Source organism: Sciurus carolinensis, chromosome 2 (assembly GCF_902686445.1).
Source record: "Sciurus carolinensis chromosome 2, mSciCar1.2, whole genome shotgun sequence".
In the NCBI taxonomy this organism is placed as follows: domain Eukaryota; kingdom Metazoa; phylum Chordata; class Mammalia; order Rodentia; family Sciuridae; genus Sciurus; species Sciurus carolinensis.
In genome coordinates this window covers 145,493,232-145,509,053 of record NC_062214.1, presented here as the reverse complement: position 1 = coordinate 145,509,053, position 15,822 = coordinate 145,493,232, and the positions used below count along the sequence as shown (strand labels likewise).

The window sequence follows — 15,822 nt, the reverse complement described above, 5'->3', positions numbered from 1 at the left end:
ATAAAGACCCTTGCTTGAGCTTGTGATGTCACAAGAATATGTACATAGTCTTCTGGAAGAAGAAGGTTTGTCCCGTGACTTCGGAGGATTTATCAAGAATGAGGAGGTTGTAAAAATCAACAAGGTTCTGGTTGGGATGGCAAACAGATTTAATCTGGTGTGGATGAAAAGGATGTTGAGGAGCTCCTACAAGTAGTCCCTAAGGAACTGATTAATGAGGAGTAATTTTAAGTGGAATAGGAGCTAAAGAAAAGGAAACTGCAGAAGAAGAATGCCAAGGAAAATCACAGCGGAGGGTTTAGCAAAAGATTTTGTGGACCTCAACAAGATCCATAAAGTGATGAAAACATGGATCCCAACACCAAAGGTTTTTATTAATAGAGAATTTTAAAAGGAAAACAAACCAGCAAACCACCATGGGCACATTGCTGGAAAGAAGGACATCTCATCAAGAACTGTAGGCCAATCCTTGAGGAGGGATTCCAGAAGGTAGCATTGCTATCATGGAAGACAACAGCTACATGCACCCTTAAAGATCTTCCAAAGTCACAAGACATGGTGGTAGAAGACAGTCTGGTTTGGTAATCCTGATCACATTCAGGCCCCGGCTAATGTGTGTGTTTTTTCTATGTTTAAGCAGTTAAAAGTTATTAAAGAGCTTACAGAGTAAGGATATAGAGAATAAATATACAACTCTACAATGTGTTTTGTGTTTTAGGTTGAGTGTTACAAAAGAAGAAAAAATAAAATAAATACTTCATAAAGTAAAAAAGAGAGCATTATTATTGAAGAGAAAAAAAAATCATTTTTTTGTGGGGGAGGCGGTGACTGGGGATTGAACTTGGTCACTTGACCACTGAACCACATTCCCAGCCCTATTTTGTATTTTATTTAGAGACAGGGTCTCATTGAGTTGCTTTTGCTGAGGCTGTCTTTGAACTTGCGATTTTCCTACCTAAGCCTCCCAAGGTACTGGGATTACAGGCGTGCACCATGAGAAAATCATTTTTATAAATTTAATGTACCTAAGAATACAGTGTTTATAAAATTTACAGCAGTATATGATGATATTCCACGTTCTTCACATTGACTCTTGACTTATCCACTGACTCAACCAGAGAAATTCCTATCCTGTGAGTCCCATTCTTGGCACGTACCCTAAATAGGTATGTAATTTTAAAAAAACTCTTTGCTCCATAGTTTTACTCTACCTTTTCTGTGTTTAGATATGTTTGTATACACAGATACTGATCATGGTGTTACAATTGCTTGCAGTGTTGAGACAGTAGCATGCTATGCAGGTTTGTGACTCTGGAGCAATAGACTACATCCTATAACTTAAATGTACGGTAGGTTGTTCCATCCATCCATCTATATTTGTGTAAATACTCTTTAATGTTCACCCAATGATGAAATCACCTATTGATGCATTTCTTAGAATGTATCCCCATCATTAAATGGTGAATTAATAACTGTGCATTTACAACTAATGCAAAACTACTTCCAAGTAAAAGTGAACACACTTCATGGGTAGTTTGAGTACCTTGCACTATTCCTCCTTTCCCTTGGATTATTGTTGTGATTCATTTTACTGATGGATAAGCATATATAAGCACATATCTATATCTATCAATCTATCTATCTATCTATCTATATATCAGGCAAATACTGTCAGTATACATGTATGTATACATACATACACAAAAATTACATACATAAGCATGCATAAAGTACCATTTTTGCTATTATTACTTTGAACAAACGGTAATGCTTTATATTAACAATACCTTCAGTTACTGCTTCTTTACTCTTTTCCTTTTCCTTGTGGGAGTTAAGTAACTGACCTATATTGTTTTACTTTTCTCAAAACAACTTTTGACACTTTGTGCAAGGTAGGTCTATTGGCAATAAATTCTCTTGGTTTTTGGCTGTCTGAGAAAAATCTTTATTCTTCATTTTGAAGTTTAATTCTACAGGGTACGGAATTCTAGGATGGACTATTTCTTCTTCTTTCAGCATTTTAAATATTCTATTCCACTCTTTTCTTGTTTGCTTAGTTTTTGAGAAGTCAGATGTAATTCTTCTTTGTTCTCCTATAAATATAGTGTTTCTTCTTCTGACCTCTTTCAGGATTCTTACTTTGTCTTTGGTTTTTCATAGCTGAAAATCATATGCCTAGTTTTTTTTTTTTTTTAAATTTCTGCAGTTTGGTGTTCTTTGAACCTACTGGATCTGTGCTTTCTGACATTAATTTGAAGAAAAATCTCAGTGATTACTTCAAATATTTCTTCTATTTCTCATTGTAGTTGTTGTATTTATATAATTCCTATTATGCATGTTTATACTTTTTGTGGCTGTTTCTCAGTCCTTAGATATTGTTTTGATTTTCTCAGATAACAGATAACCAAGCTTCATTTTATTTTTTATATTAAATTCACTTGAATAAACAGTGCAATGAATTAGTGGCCTCATAAAATATCAAAGTAAATATCAGTTTCAAACATGGCTAAGTGGTTGTTTTTGTAGGAGGATAAGATTTCAGGTGAAGCGATACCAAAAAGGAAAATGTAATAGAAAATACCACCAATTCCTATAGATCATTGATTTTTGTATTGATCTTTTTCTAGCTTTTGAGCTATAATTGACAAATAAAAATGCATACATTTAAAATGTACTGTTATTATCTGACATATGCTTGTACTGTGAAATAATTATGGTAATCTAACTAATTAGCATATCACTTAATTTTTTTTTTTTTTTTTTCAGTTACAAAATGTCAGGGGCGGGCTCTGAGGGCCCCAGAGCTGCACCGTGGCCTGATCTCTAAGATGACGCCTGGCAGCTTGCCAGAATAGCTGCACTAATAAACAAGTTTTAGGAAGTAACTCTGGTTGGCTGTTGTACATGAGGCGATACTGGTATCTGCCTGGAGACTGTTCCTTGATAGGCTGACTTTCCTGGTAGTCTACTCTCTGATAGGCTGATGTTCTCGATATAAGTCTGAGACTTGCAGAATAAACGGCTTTTGGTTCCTGTGATCAAGAAGAGCGTACACGTTGTGATTGTCTCTGCGGGCGGTGGGCGATCATAACAAAACACTTCATGTTTAATGTCTAAGCAAATTTCAAGTATGAACATGAAAACATATTTGGAATTTTGATAGGGTTTTCATTGAATAGTCATACTTTTCTACAATTTGTTGGCATACAACTGTGCATGGTTGTCTCTTACTATTCATTGTATTTCTGCTGCATCAGTTCCAATGTCTTTTTTTTTTTTTCCATTCATTACTCTGGTTAAAGGTTTGTCAATTTTGTTTACCTTTGCCAAAGTAAACCTTATTTCTTACATTTGTCATTATAGTATATTTTTTCTAGTATCTATTTCATTTATATCCACTCTAATATATATTTCTTTCTTTCTGCTTACATTGAGCTTAATTTGTACTTTCTCTAGTTCCTTCATATGTAAGGTTAGGTTGTTTGATATCCTTCTTTTTTTAAATCTTTGGTGGGTGAGGGATTGACCCCAGGGGTGCTTAAACACTGAGCCACATCTCCAGTCCTTTACTTATATTTTATTTAGAGACAGGGGTCTCACTGAGTTGTGTAGTGCCTCGGTAAGTTGCTGAGGCTGGCTTTGGGCCCACAATCCTCCTGCCTCAGCCTTCAGAGTTGCTGGGATAAGAGGTATGCACCACTGAGCTGGTCTCCTTTTTTGTTCTTTTTTTTTTTTTTTTTTTCCGAGATGTTTTTCATATTCATTTATTTATTTTTTAAAATCCAGAATGGATCAAAAAGAACAATCATCAAGGATGTAGGTGCCAAACGGGCCAGAGGGCAGCTAGAAAAGTATGCCTTAGGAACATTAGGGATTTAAGAACCACCTTATTTAAAAAGTTACCTAACATATATAGCTTAGTTTTCCATTGACCCAGCTTCCTCTGCCCCACTTTCTACAAACACAGCGCAGCTAGCTGTCTTGCATTGCAAGGCCTCAGCGGAAGGACCCCATGTTTTATAGCAGTGCTCTTGACCAACTAGGATCTTCATCCCCATTATGGTCTCATTGCAGGTCATGGTGCATCTCCTTCATTGTGTGTGAGATAGTTTCACCCCTTGAAAATATTGCCACTTCAGCACGAACCAACAGGAAGTCTTTATAATGATTAGTAAATCACCTACCCCCAACCTTTTCGCATGCAGCTGAAAATTAACAGGCTAGGGAGAGAACATTGTGAACTTTGTACTGTGTAGAATTATCACCCATTAAATGTTCATCAGTTAATGGTCACTAAATTTACATATTAAGGAAATTATATATTGAATACTGCAAAAACACAGTAAAGACTGAAGGTTGCCCATTTTTTCTCAGGAATTTCCTTCACTCCTAAGCTTCAGATAGAATGTGGGGTTTTTTTGGCTCCAAGTACTATTACTGTTTTTCCTCCTTTCGATCTTCCTTTTGTTCCCCAGTGCCAAAACTTCCAGAGCCCTCTCTCTCAGATGCCATTTCAAAAAGCATCAGTGATGCCTGCTGAAGGGAGGATGCTGCCTGCCTAATGTTTTCCCCTGTTTCGCTGTCTTTTCGATCCAGGAGCTCCCTCATTTTGGAAATCTCTTCTTTTAGTTTGTTGCACTCATCAGCAGGCAATTGGTCCTTGAATTCTTCCATCTTGGTTTCTGTGTCATGAATGATTCCTTCAGCCATGCTAACTGCTTCAACTCGTTCCTTTTTTCACCAGTCAGTCTCCTTCTGCATACTTCTCTGCATTTTTAACCATATTTTCAATATCATCTTTACTCAGTCCACCAGAAGATTGAGTTACAATCTGCTGCTCATGTCCAATGCCCTTATCTTTTGCAGAAACATGTGCGATCCCATTGACATCAATGTCAAATGTAACTTCAATCTGAGGGACTCCACGAGGGGCTGGGGGAATTCCAATCAAAGTAAACTGTCCAAGATGTTTGTTGTCTCCAGCCATCTCTCTCACCTTGACACATTTTAATTTCCACTTGAGTCTGTCCATCAGCAGCAGTAGAAAACACCTGGCTCTTCTTGGTTTGAATAGTGATGTTCCTATTAATAAGTTTGGTAAAGACAACTCCCAGAGTCTCAATGCCCAGAGACAAAGGAGTAACATCCAAAAACAGCACATCTGTGACATCACCAACCAATACACCTCCCTGAATGGCAGCTCCAATGGCCATAGCTTCATCAGGATTAACAGCTTTACTTGGGGCTCGGCCAAAAAAATCTTGCACAGTTTGCTGAACCTTGGGCATTCTAGTCATTCCACCAACAAGAATCACTTCTCCTTTGTCGCTCTTGCTGACTTCTGCATCCTGCATAGCTTTTTGACATGGAGCAATGGTCCTCTTGATTAAATCAGTGACGATAATCCCCTCAAATTGAGCCCGGGTCAGCTTCATATTCAAATGTTTGGGTCCAGAAGCATCCATTGTAAGATATGGTAAATTGATGTCAGTCTGCACAGATGAGGAGAGTTCACATGTAGCCTTTGCAGCAGCTTCTTGCACCCTCTGAAGAGCCATGTTGTCTTTGGTCAAATCAACCCTTCTCTCTCTTGAACTCCTTCACAATGTGTCGTAACAGGGTCTGGTCGAAGTCTTCACTACCTAAGAAAGTGTCCCCATTGGTGGATCTCACCTCAGGCACACCCTTCTGTATTTCTAGGATAGAAATATCAAAAGTTCCACCACCTAAATCATACACAGCAATGATTTTGTCTTCAGATGTGTGTAAACCATAGGCCAGAGCAGCAGCTGTGGATTCATTAATCACTTGAAGCACATTCAGTCCAGATATCTGGTCAGCATCCTTAGTGGCCTGCCTCTATGAGACATTGAAATAAGCAGGGACTGTGATTACAGCATTTTTTGCTGTGTGACCCAAGTAATTTTCTGCAGTTTCTTTCATCTTCATCAACACAAATGCAACCCAAGCATCACCATTGGAGTCGTGGACAATTTTGAAGGGAACGTTTTCAATGTCTTTCTGTACTTTAGGATCATCATAGCGCCGGCCAATGAGATGCTTAGTGGCATAGAATGTATTGTTTGGGTTGGTGACAGCCTGTTGCTTATCTGGAATCCCAACAAGTCTTTCACCATCGGCTGTAAAGGCAACAACGGAAGGGGGGGTTCTGGCACCTTCAGCGTTTTCCAGCACCTTTGCTTATTTACCCTCCATAACTGCCACACAGGAGTTGGTAGTACCCAAATCAATATCAACAACTGCACCCTTGATTGCTTCCAATGCATAATCCCGCCTTGAAACAAACCTGAAAGCCTCATGGCTAAGACCATTCCAGCCAGCCTGGTGACGGGCAGTCATGGGGCCTCGGGAAGCCCCGGCACCCACAAGAGGAGCTGCCGCAGCTCTGCTGGCACTTATCATGGTGGCTAGACCTCCAGAGTAAGGAGAAGAAGAGAAGCAAAGAAGCGCGGCGCTGCGTGGCGCAGTGGTGGTGAAACCAGAATTAAGGACAGGCAGTTAGTGTAGAAATAGGGGATCAGGTCAAATCGAGGAAACGAAGGCCATGAAAGCCATCTGCCTCTGGAAGTTGGAGACTGTCCCTGGGAGAACGGAATGTCAAGGATCTCCGGAGCACATTGATTACCAAATTTACCTGCCTTTATCAAGGACTGCAGGCAAAGAGCTGCTAATTAATGTCCCCTGGGCCCTTGCCTGCCTGAATCACCTTGGCCCTCCCCCTGCCCATGGCTTCTCACTTTATGCAAAACCGGGCCTAGTCACCTAGTCAGGAAAGAGAGATGAGGTGGGAGAGAACTGGAGAAAAAAAGAGACCTTAACCTATAAAAGATGTAGGGTGCGCTCACTTCTTGGGACTTTAGAACATCAGCCATGGCCCCCTTCTCCCTCCCAGGAGAAGTCTGTATTATTACCTTTAAATAAAATCTGCTTAATATGCTTGCCTTGGCGTGCTTCTCTAGTGTTCAAACTTCAAAATTAGAGGGAGCAGAACTCGTCACCGGTAAACTGTGGTATCAGTGGCAGCGATTCTGGAAATCTCTCTTTCTTTGTTCTTAAAGTAATCATTTTGCACTACTTACTTCTCTCTTAAAACTATTTTCACTTCATTTTTTAAATTTTAATGTGTAGTGTTTTAGTTTTGTGTCAAAATATCTTGTCTTTCTTTTGATTTTTTTTCTTTGTCCCCGAGTTATTCAGGAACATGCTGATTTCCTTATTTTTATAAATTTTTTCAATTTTCCTCCTGTTTTGACATTTAGTTTTTTTTATATAATTTTGGTTGTAAATGGTGGTAAATATGATTTCTTCCTTAATTTTTGAAGACTGTTTTGTGACTTCATACTACTATATCCTAGAGAATGTTCCTGTGCACTTGAGAATGTGTTGTATTCCTGATTATTGGAATTTATATACCTGTATATTAAGTCAATTTGGTGCATCATATTGATCATATTGTTCAAGTCCTTGTTTTATTACTGATTCTACATCTGGATGGCCTATACATTGTCAAAAATGAGATACTGGAATTTTCTGATATTATTCTGCTATTGAATATTTCTCCCTCAATTTTGGTGATATTTGCTTTATATCCTTACTTGTGTCATATTTAAGTGTGTTTATTTTTACAATTGTGATATTATCTTTATGAAGTGGTCCCTTAATCATTGCATAATGATCTTCTTTTTACCTCTTTTAACAGTATTGGACTTAAGAAATATTTTGCTTAACTATGCACAGTCATCACTGTTCTCCTTTAGTTGACATTTGCATTGAATAGCTTTTTTCCTTATTGTCACTTGTAGCCCATTGTGGGAAGCCATCCATGTTTAGCAGAATCAGGCCTGGCTGAGCTATGGCTGTATCCCTGATACAGTAAGACCTCTGTATCAGGTCTTACTCCCTGGAACTGGCAGTCAAGAGAGATTGTTCAGATGGCCTGGGGTAAGTGACTCTGTACAGAAGTAGCCAGAAAAAAGTCTCTCTAACCAAATGGCTTCCCTAACTCTACCCCATCCAGTTCCTCACAGAAGAAACCCCTCCCAGTCCCCCTTTACCTGTGCAACTATAAATAAAGGGAGGGTGGGCTTCTCCATTTTGTTAAAGACCAGATCTTGGCATGGCGCAATCCTTCACACCCCCTTCCATTTGAAAAGATTATTGGCTTCTGTGTTCATTTAATTAAGTAAGTTTCTTCGTGATTAATCAATAGCTGGCACCATCCTCAGACAGAAACCCTTTCCCTCATCCAACCTGGACCTGGTAGAATTCCCCTTTTCTATAGCCCATGCGTATCCTTAAAGCTTAAGCTTGTCTGTTGTAGGCAGTATATTGTTCGGATTGTGAATGTTTTTGAAATCCATTCATCTCCTCTTGTGTCTTTTGAGTGGAGAATTTAATTCATTTCCATTTAAAATAATATGATATATGTTGGGAGCTGTGAATAAATCATTACTTTTAACTATGTAACCCTGGATGGTGAGATGCCTCTCCTTGGAATCCTTCAGTGCAAGGGCACTGGAGGGGAACACCCATTTGCAGATGACTCCTGTCGATAGGGAGAATTCCTTTCTTGTCATGGAATTTACTATTTGGAAAGGTCTGAATTCAAATCCCAGCTGCCTGGAGGTAGAAGAGATGGGCATAAACTGATAAACTCCCAACTAAGCTGTTTTGCTCATAACTTCATCCTGTTTACTTCAAGCAGCCTTTTCACAGTGCATTCCTTTGATGTTTAAAACCTGTAAAATAAACACTCAGAGCCTCCCTCATGGTCAGAAGCATACTCCATCAGAGCTGGATCACCCACCAAGTCCTGCTTCCTCTTTTAATTGAGTCTTTGTCTTTATTTCTTATGATTCTAATAATTCTTATTTTCTTAATCTGACCACCACCTGTATTTGCAGAACTGTTTTGTGCTGTATGGTTTGTAGTATATATAAGAACTTCTGTTGACATTTTGCTAATTGTGACCTTTTGTGTGTATGGTTTCTTAGTTAGTTCCTGTCTTACTACTTTCCTTTGTAATTTGCTGTTTTTTTTTTTTTTTTTTTTTGTAGTGATTGTGAGGGTAACTGGTGCTAATATCCACAAGAGACACAGCTCTGAGTTCAAGCAAAGGTTTATTGACAAGGAGAGTCTGTGGGCTGCCCCTCTGCAAGGAGCAGCAGCCTGCAGGAAAAACTTCTAAACTATATAGTCATGTACAATGGAATAGTTAAAAAATAACCAGTCTGGCCCTGTGACTGTTACTTGACGTCTTTGCTGTGGTTTTGTTAGTTAGGGACTCTTTTGGGGTGGACCTGCTGGGAAGGTCATGTTTGAGTGGGCAGATTCTGATTTTCAAAACGAGGTTACTTTGGTTTAAAGACCTAACATTCTGGCCTTTTGTCTTATAATGATAAAAGGCATTGTTCAATCTGGCTTCTTTGTGCTGAGCAGCAGCAAAGAAGGGTTTAGGCCAGAACTTCAGGATGAGGGCTATATTGGCTCATAAAGAGCTGGCTTATAGTCTGATTAGTGAGTGCCTTTACTCAATCTTGTAAAAATTTTTTCAGGCAACTTACCAGACAAGGTCCTATTAAGAGTAGTAGGACCCATCAACTGGAGCAGCCAGGGGAGAGTCTGGCCCAAAGTTTCCTGAGAGGTGACTGCTGCTGTTCCCTGCAGCATTTCTCGATGTTCTCCTGGAGTTCGGTTATTTTTCCTTGGACTATTCCAGATTTGTTGGTGAAGTAACAGCATTTCTCTCCTAGAAAGACACAAGGGCTTCCCTTCTCTGCTGTTAGTAAGTCTGGCATGTAATGAGGGGTTATTGAAGGAGTGAGAAGGAGTTGGGTGCTGGATCAGAAAGTGCTGCTGCTTTAGCTCCTCAGTCAGCTTTATTGTTCCCTTGTGTAATAGGAGAGGAGTCAGTTTGGTGACTTTTACAGTGCATGATCCCTATTTGGGAAAGAAGGTAAGCTGCTTTAAGCAGCTCAGGGATTAGTGGCCCATTAACTATGGGAGTGCCTTTGGTTGATGGGAAACCTCTTTCTATCCATATGGCAGAATGTGATAGGACAATGTGAAAAGCATACTTTGAATTGGTGTAAATTTTGATAGATTTTCCTTTTGCTAATTGTAAGGCTCAGGTGAGGGAGGCTTGAAATTTTGAGAGGAGGTCTCTTCCCATTAAGGGAGTAGGGCAGTGAAGTATAATTAAAAAGAAATGGGTAAAAGGAGTTCCCTCATTTCTGAGAGGGTTTGTTATGCATGGGTTGGAAGTTATTCCCTCTATGCTGACTATAGAGGTTTTGGAAGACCGAGTTGGTCCCCAAAATTCTGGCAAAGCTGAAAAAGTTGCTCCCATATCAATGAGGAAAGAAATTGGCCTACTTTCAACAGTGGCAGTTACCCTGGGCTCCCAGTGGGTGATGGTTGTTGGGGCAGAGTGTCCTGGGCACCTTCAATCTTCAGAAACCAGCCCTGTGAGGTTAGTTAGGGAGGAGGAAGAGGGAAGGTTTGGCCCCTCACCTCATTGAGTGGAGGGACAATTGACTCCACGGTGTCCGTCCCTTTTGCATTTAGGGCATGGGCCGGGTGGCAGTCTGGGATTAGTGCATGTACCAGTGTCCTTCCTGTTTGCACTTGAAACAAGGTCCAGGAGGTGCCTTATAGTTCCATTTGTTGGAATCTGTACCATCAGGTTTGCTGTGCAGGGCCTGTGCCAAAAGTTGAAATTTGGCTTTATCTCTTTTTATCTATTTTTTGTTGTTCTCTATAATTAAAAACCTTAAGGCAACATTAAGGATGGTTGATTGGGGGCGTTAGGAGGTCTTCATCTAACCTCTTAAGTTTTTCCAAATATCTGGGGCAGATTGGGAGATAAAATGGGTCATAGGATGATAGCACTGTCTGGGGATTGTGGGTCAACCTTGGTATATCATTGAAGAGCCTCTGTAAGATGGGAGAGAAACTGGACTGGATTCTCATTAGGTTCTTGGGTAATTTCCCTTAGCTTATCAAAAATAACACCTTCTGAGTGGCCTTTTTAAGACCTGCCAGGAGACAAATAGCCTTCTGATCTCTTAGAGTGTGGCCATTGGTTTGGTAATCCCGGTTAGGCTCCTCTGAGGGCACTGCAGCAGCTCCAACAGGATGAGTGGGATTGGTTCTATGTGTCTCATGTGCATGTGCTTGTGCGGTGGCCCAAGTCCTCTGTCTCTCCTCTGGGAGGAGGGTAGAAGAAAGAATGATACAGATATCATGCCATGTCAGGTCGTAGGACTGGGTAAGGTATTGGAATTCTTTAGTATAGGAATCGGGATCAGTAGAGTAGGAACCTAAACATTTCTCAATCTGGGAGAGGTCAGTGAGCGAGGAGGAAACGTGAACACGCACACTGCCTTGGCTCTAGCTGTCTCCTGCAATGGTAGGAGCAGGGCTACTGGAGCAACTGAGTGGGGCCCACGAGAGTGGATATGAGGAGGAGAGAGAGAAGGAGAAGGAGAGGCGGGAGTGGGGATGTGGTGTTGAGGTCAAGAGAAGGGGAAGAGGGGTGAAGGACAGAACTGGATGGGGAATATGGGTCCCTATTTATTGAAGGTGTGTCTGAGTGAGGTGATGAAGGTGTGGCTGGGCGTGCAGAGGAAGAAGCATAGGGTGGAGGTTGAGGAAGTGAAGAGTGATCTGTGGGTCAAAAGAGGGAAAGTTGTTAGGATTGGGAGGTGAAAGGGTTAAGGGAGAGCAAGCAAGGAGGACCTGTGCAGGGGAGCAGGATTGGTACAAAGAGGGGTGAGAGCGAAGAAAAGAGAAGACTTGATCACAGGGAATCTCTACCTGCTTGCTGTATGATGGTGGGATTGAAACTCCCATTCTCTAGCCAAGAGGAGTCATTATCTAATTTATATTGGGGCTAGATTGTGTTGCAATAAAGAGCTTGCAAGGTTTGAGATCTGCAGTCAAATGGAGAGACTGAAGGTTTTTGAGGAGACAGTCAAGGGGGTGGGGGTCATGGAGAATTTTAGATTGGGCAGAGCCCATGCTAAGAGTTCTCAGGAGTCCAGAGAAGGGAAACAGAGAGGAAGGGGTGTCCCCACAACTTCTCTGATTTCCCATGCAGGAGCAGACCATCAGTGAGTGTTGTCGCCATCCCTGATAGGTCTGTGACTGAAGCTGTGGAAGACCCTGACCCAGTGCTGGGGTTTTCAGAGAGAGAGAGAGAGAGAGAGAGAGAGAGAGAGAGAGAGAGAGAGAGAGAGAATGAATGGGAGAATTCAGGGCCACCGGAGAACCAGAGAAGAGCTCTAAGTTAGGGTAATTGGTGCAAATATCTACGAGAGACACAGCTCTGAGTTTAAGCAAAGGTTTATCGACAGAGAGAGTCTACCAGGTTGCCCCTCTGCAAGGAGCGGCAGCCTGCAGGAAAAACTTCTAAACTATGTAGTCCTATACAATGGAGTAGTTAAAAAATAACTGGTCTGACCCTGTGACTGTTACTTGATGTCTTTGCTGTGGTTTTAGTAGTTAGGGACTCTTTTGGGGTGGGCCTAAGGAGAAAGTCATGTCTGGGTTGGCAGGTGCTGATTTTCAAAATGGAGTTACTTTGGTCTAAAGACCTAACAGTGATATCCTTTGATTTCTTTTTCTTTTGTGTATCTACCACAGGTTTTTTTTAATTTGTGGTTGACACGAGGCTTACTAAAATATCTTAACATCTTATGTATTTCAGTTATTACCAGTATACTTTAAACTGCTAATAACACCTATCATACACACAAAAATTGCATACTTTTACACAACCTTCTTCATTTTGTGCTACTGATGTTACCCACATCTTTTTATATTGTGTATCCATTAAGAGATTATTATAGCTATGGCTATTTTAAATACTTTTCAATTTGTAGCTTCTATACTAGTGTTAAAACTGATTTGCACACTACCAATAAGAAGTATTTTAGAGGGTGGGGTCTGTAGCTCAGTGGTACACTGCTTGCCTAACACCTATGAGAAACTGGGTTTGATCCTTGGCACCACATAAAAATAAACAAATAAAATAAAAGCATTCTATCTACAACTACAAAAAAAAAAAAAAAGAAAGAAAGAAAGAAAAGAAAAGAAAAAAAAGAAAAAGAAAAAAAAGAAAAAAAAGAGAACTATTTTAGAGTATTTTGAATTTGACTTCATATTTTCTCTTGTCACACTTTTATTGAACTATCAATGTGTTTTCATGATTTTGTTTAGCATTTTAAAATTACAAGTTGGAGAACAATTTTTTTGCATTTCTTAAGTGCCTATCTGTGGTGATGAACTCCTTTTGTTCTTCTGAGAATGTCTTTATCGCTCTTATTTATGAAAGGGCAATTTTTTGAAGTACAGTAGTCTCTATTTTCTTTTTCTAGCACTTTGACTGTATTACCCACTCCTTCCTGTGTTGTAGATTTTTACTGAGAAATCCATTAATACCCTAATGAGTTTCCCATGTATGTGAAGTGTTGCTTATATCACTGCTTTAAAAACTCTGTCTTTGGCTTTTGATGATTTGATTATAATGTTGTGTGGTGTAAAATTATTTGACTTGATTTTGTTTGTGCTTTATGACTATGGATTGCCATATCACCCCAAGATTTGGAAAGATTTTAATTATTTTTCCTTACATAAGCTTTCTTTCTTTTCTTCTTTTGAAACATCCATGATATAGGTTTTCTCTATTGATAGTTTTCTTTTAGTCTCTTCACTCTTTTATTCTTTTTTTCTGTATTGGTTAGTTTCAAATGGATCGTTTTATGGTTCACTGTATCTTTCTTCTGCCTAGCCAAATCTGCCATTGAAGTTCTCGGGAATTTTTAAAATTACATCATTGTGATGTTCTGCTCCAGATTTCCATTTGGTTCTTTTTATAGTTCTTATTTCTTTATTAAACTTCTAATTTTACTTATCCATTGCTTTCTTGATTTTATTTTGTTTCTTTGTATACTCTTCTTTGTCAGGCTGTTTTAGATTGCTGGTGCTTTATTAGTTTTCTTTGGTGGTATTATGATTGCCTAATTTTTCATGATACAGATAACCTTGCATTTATTTCTCTGCATTTTAATGAGCAAACACCCCTTCTAGTCATAATAGACTGATTTTTGTAAAGAACTTCTTTTGTTGGGTTCCAGGGTTGGTGTGATTGCCTCCCGTATCACTGCCCAGCAAAATTGGAGCTAGTAATGGGGTGAAATTCAGGATTTTCAGTTAGTCTACAAATAGCAAGTTTGCTATTGTATGTGCAGATGAATGTGGCTCTGTGTCCCTGAGAATTTTTCTACCTGGTCAGTGGGTACATCTCTGGGTAGGGAGAATGTATTCTACATCATAACTAACCAGTGCTTTTATTGAGTTGCAGGACTGTTTCAGCTTGCCACAGGTAGGACTGGGACCTGGAGGCCTCCCTGGTAAAACAGACGGAAATGTCTCTCCCTTTAGGTCCCTTGATAGGCAGGTCTGTTGTTGGGCTATTGCTGAAAGGGAGTGGAACTGGGTTAAAATCACTGCTTCAAGATCTGCAGTAATATTGAAACTATTGATTTTGCCTCTGGGAACATATTCAGATATGACTCCTTCCATGTCCTGTAGCAGATGATGGTGGTGGCAGGACTGTAGCCAAATAGGGAGTTAGCCAATTCCATAAAGGATCAAGAATATTTCCAAGGTATAGCCAGAACCATAGTTGGCAATCCTGCCACCTAGGCAGGGATCTGCATTCTCAAAATGGCAATTGTTGGTCTTGGATTCTAGTGGGACTTGGCAAGCTTCTTTCTGGAGCTCAAAGTTTCCACAAAGGCATTTGTGTTCACAGATGTCCACCAAAATTGCTGTTGCTTAAGTGGGACCTGAGAGAGAGATCTCCTATTTTGCTTTCTTGTACAATCATGGAATGCTATTAATGAGAAAATGTTATCACAAATACAGAAGTTTCACTTGCTTTTATGATATTATATGCTATACTCCACCTACAACTGATTTAATGAGAGAACAAAAAGAATTATTAATATTAATAGCTACTATTTATGCAATTTATAGCATTTGCCCATTTTTTGTATTTGGTGCTTTACTTGCAGTAGCTCCTATAATCCTCAGAAGACCCCTCTGGAATTTATATTCCTAGAATAAACTGTTTTACAAATAAGAATCTAGAGGCTTATAGTTGCCAAGGGGGTCAAGAGCTTAAGTATTTTACCGTGTGAATTTTACTATGTTATGCTGCCTCAATTTAAATTAAATGTTCTTGTCATAATGTAGACTATGAAGAACTGTCAAGTCTGGGTATGTTTTATTAGGGATTATACACACGCACACACACACACACACACACACACACATATGAACAAATGTGAGATCATGGTATTAATGCTGACTATAGTTATTTGTTAAATGGATTTAATGGTGGGGTGGCAGACTATACTGAATTGGGCAATATCCAATCTAAATGCATTTTTAAGAATTAGTGATTGTTAGTCTTTTCTATTTTAGTGGTCCTTATCCTCTTCCAACCCTTCCACTAGAACTCTTTGAAGTTTGAACAGTTACACTTATTTATTATTGCAAGGAAAATAGCACTAAAATAGCAAGTATATTACACTGTTTTTAGTGCCTGGAGAAACAAAATTTTGAAATGGTTAAAAAAATCGCTATATAAATATTATTGCAAGAACACACTACTGTCATAACAAGATTTTAAGAAACGAGGTGAAATAGATCATTGCTTAGAGATATCTACTTATTTGCACTTTGACTAATGTGGTTTTGAGTAAAAAGAAACACCAGTATTGGCTATTGATG

At 39.5% G+C, this 15,822-nt stretch overlaps 1 pseudogene; it reads right to left on the bottom strand.

Annotated features, from left to right (window-relative positions):
* Positions 1-4,434: 4,434 nt before the first annotated feature.
* Positions 4,435-6,423, bottom strand: LOC124977788 (stress-70 protein, mitochondrial-like; annotated as a pseudogene).
* Positions 6,424-15,822: the final 9,399 nt, after the last annotated feature.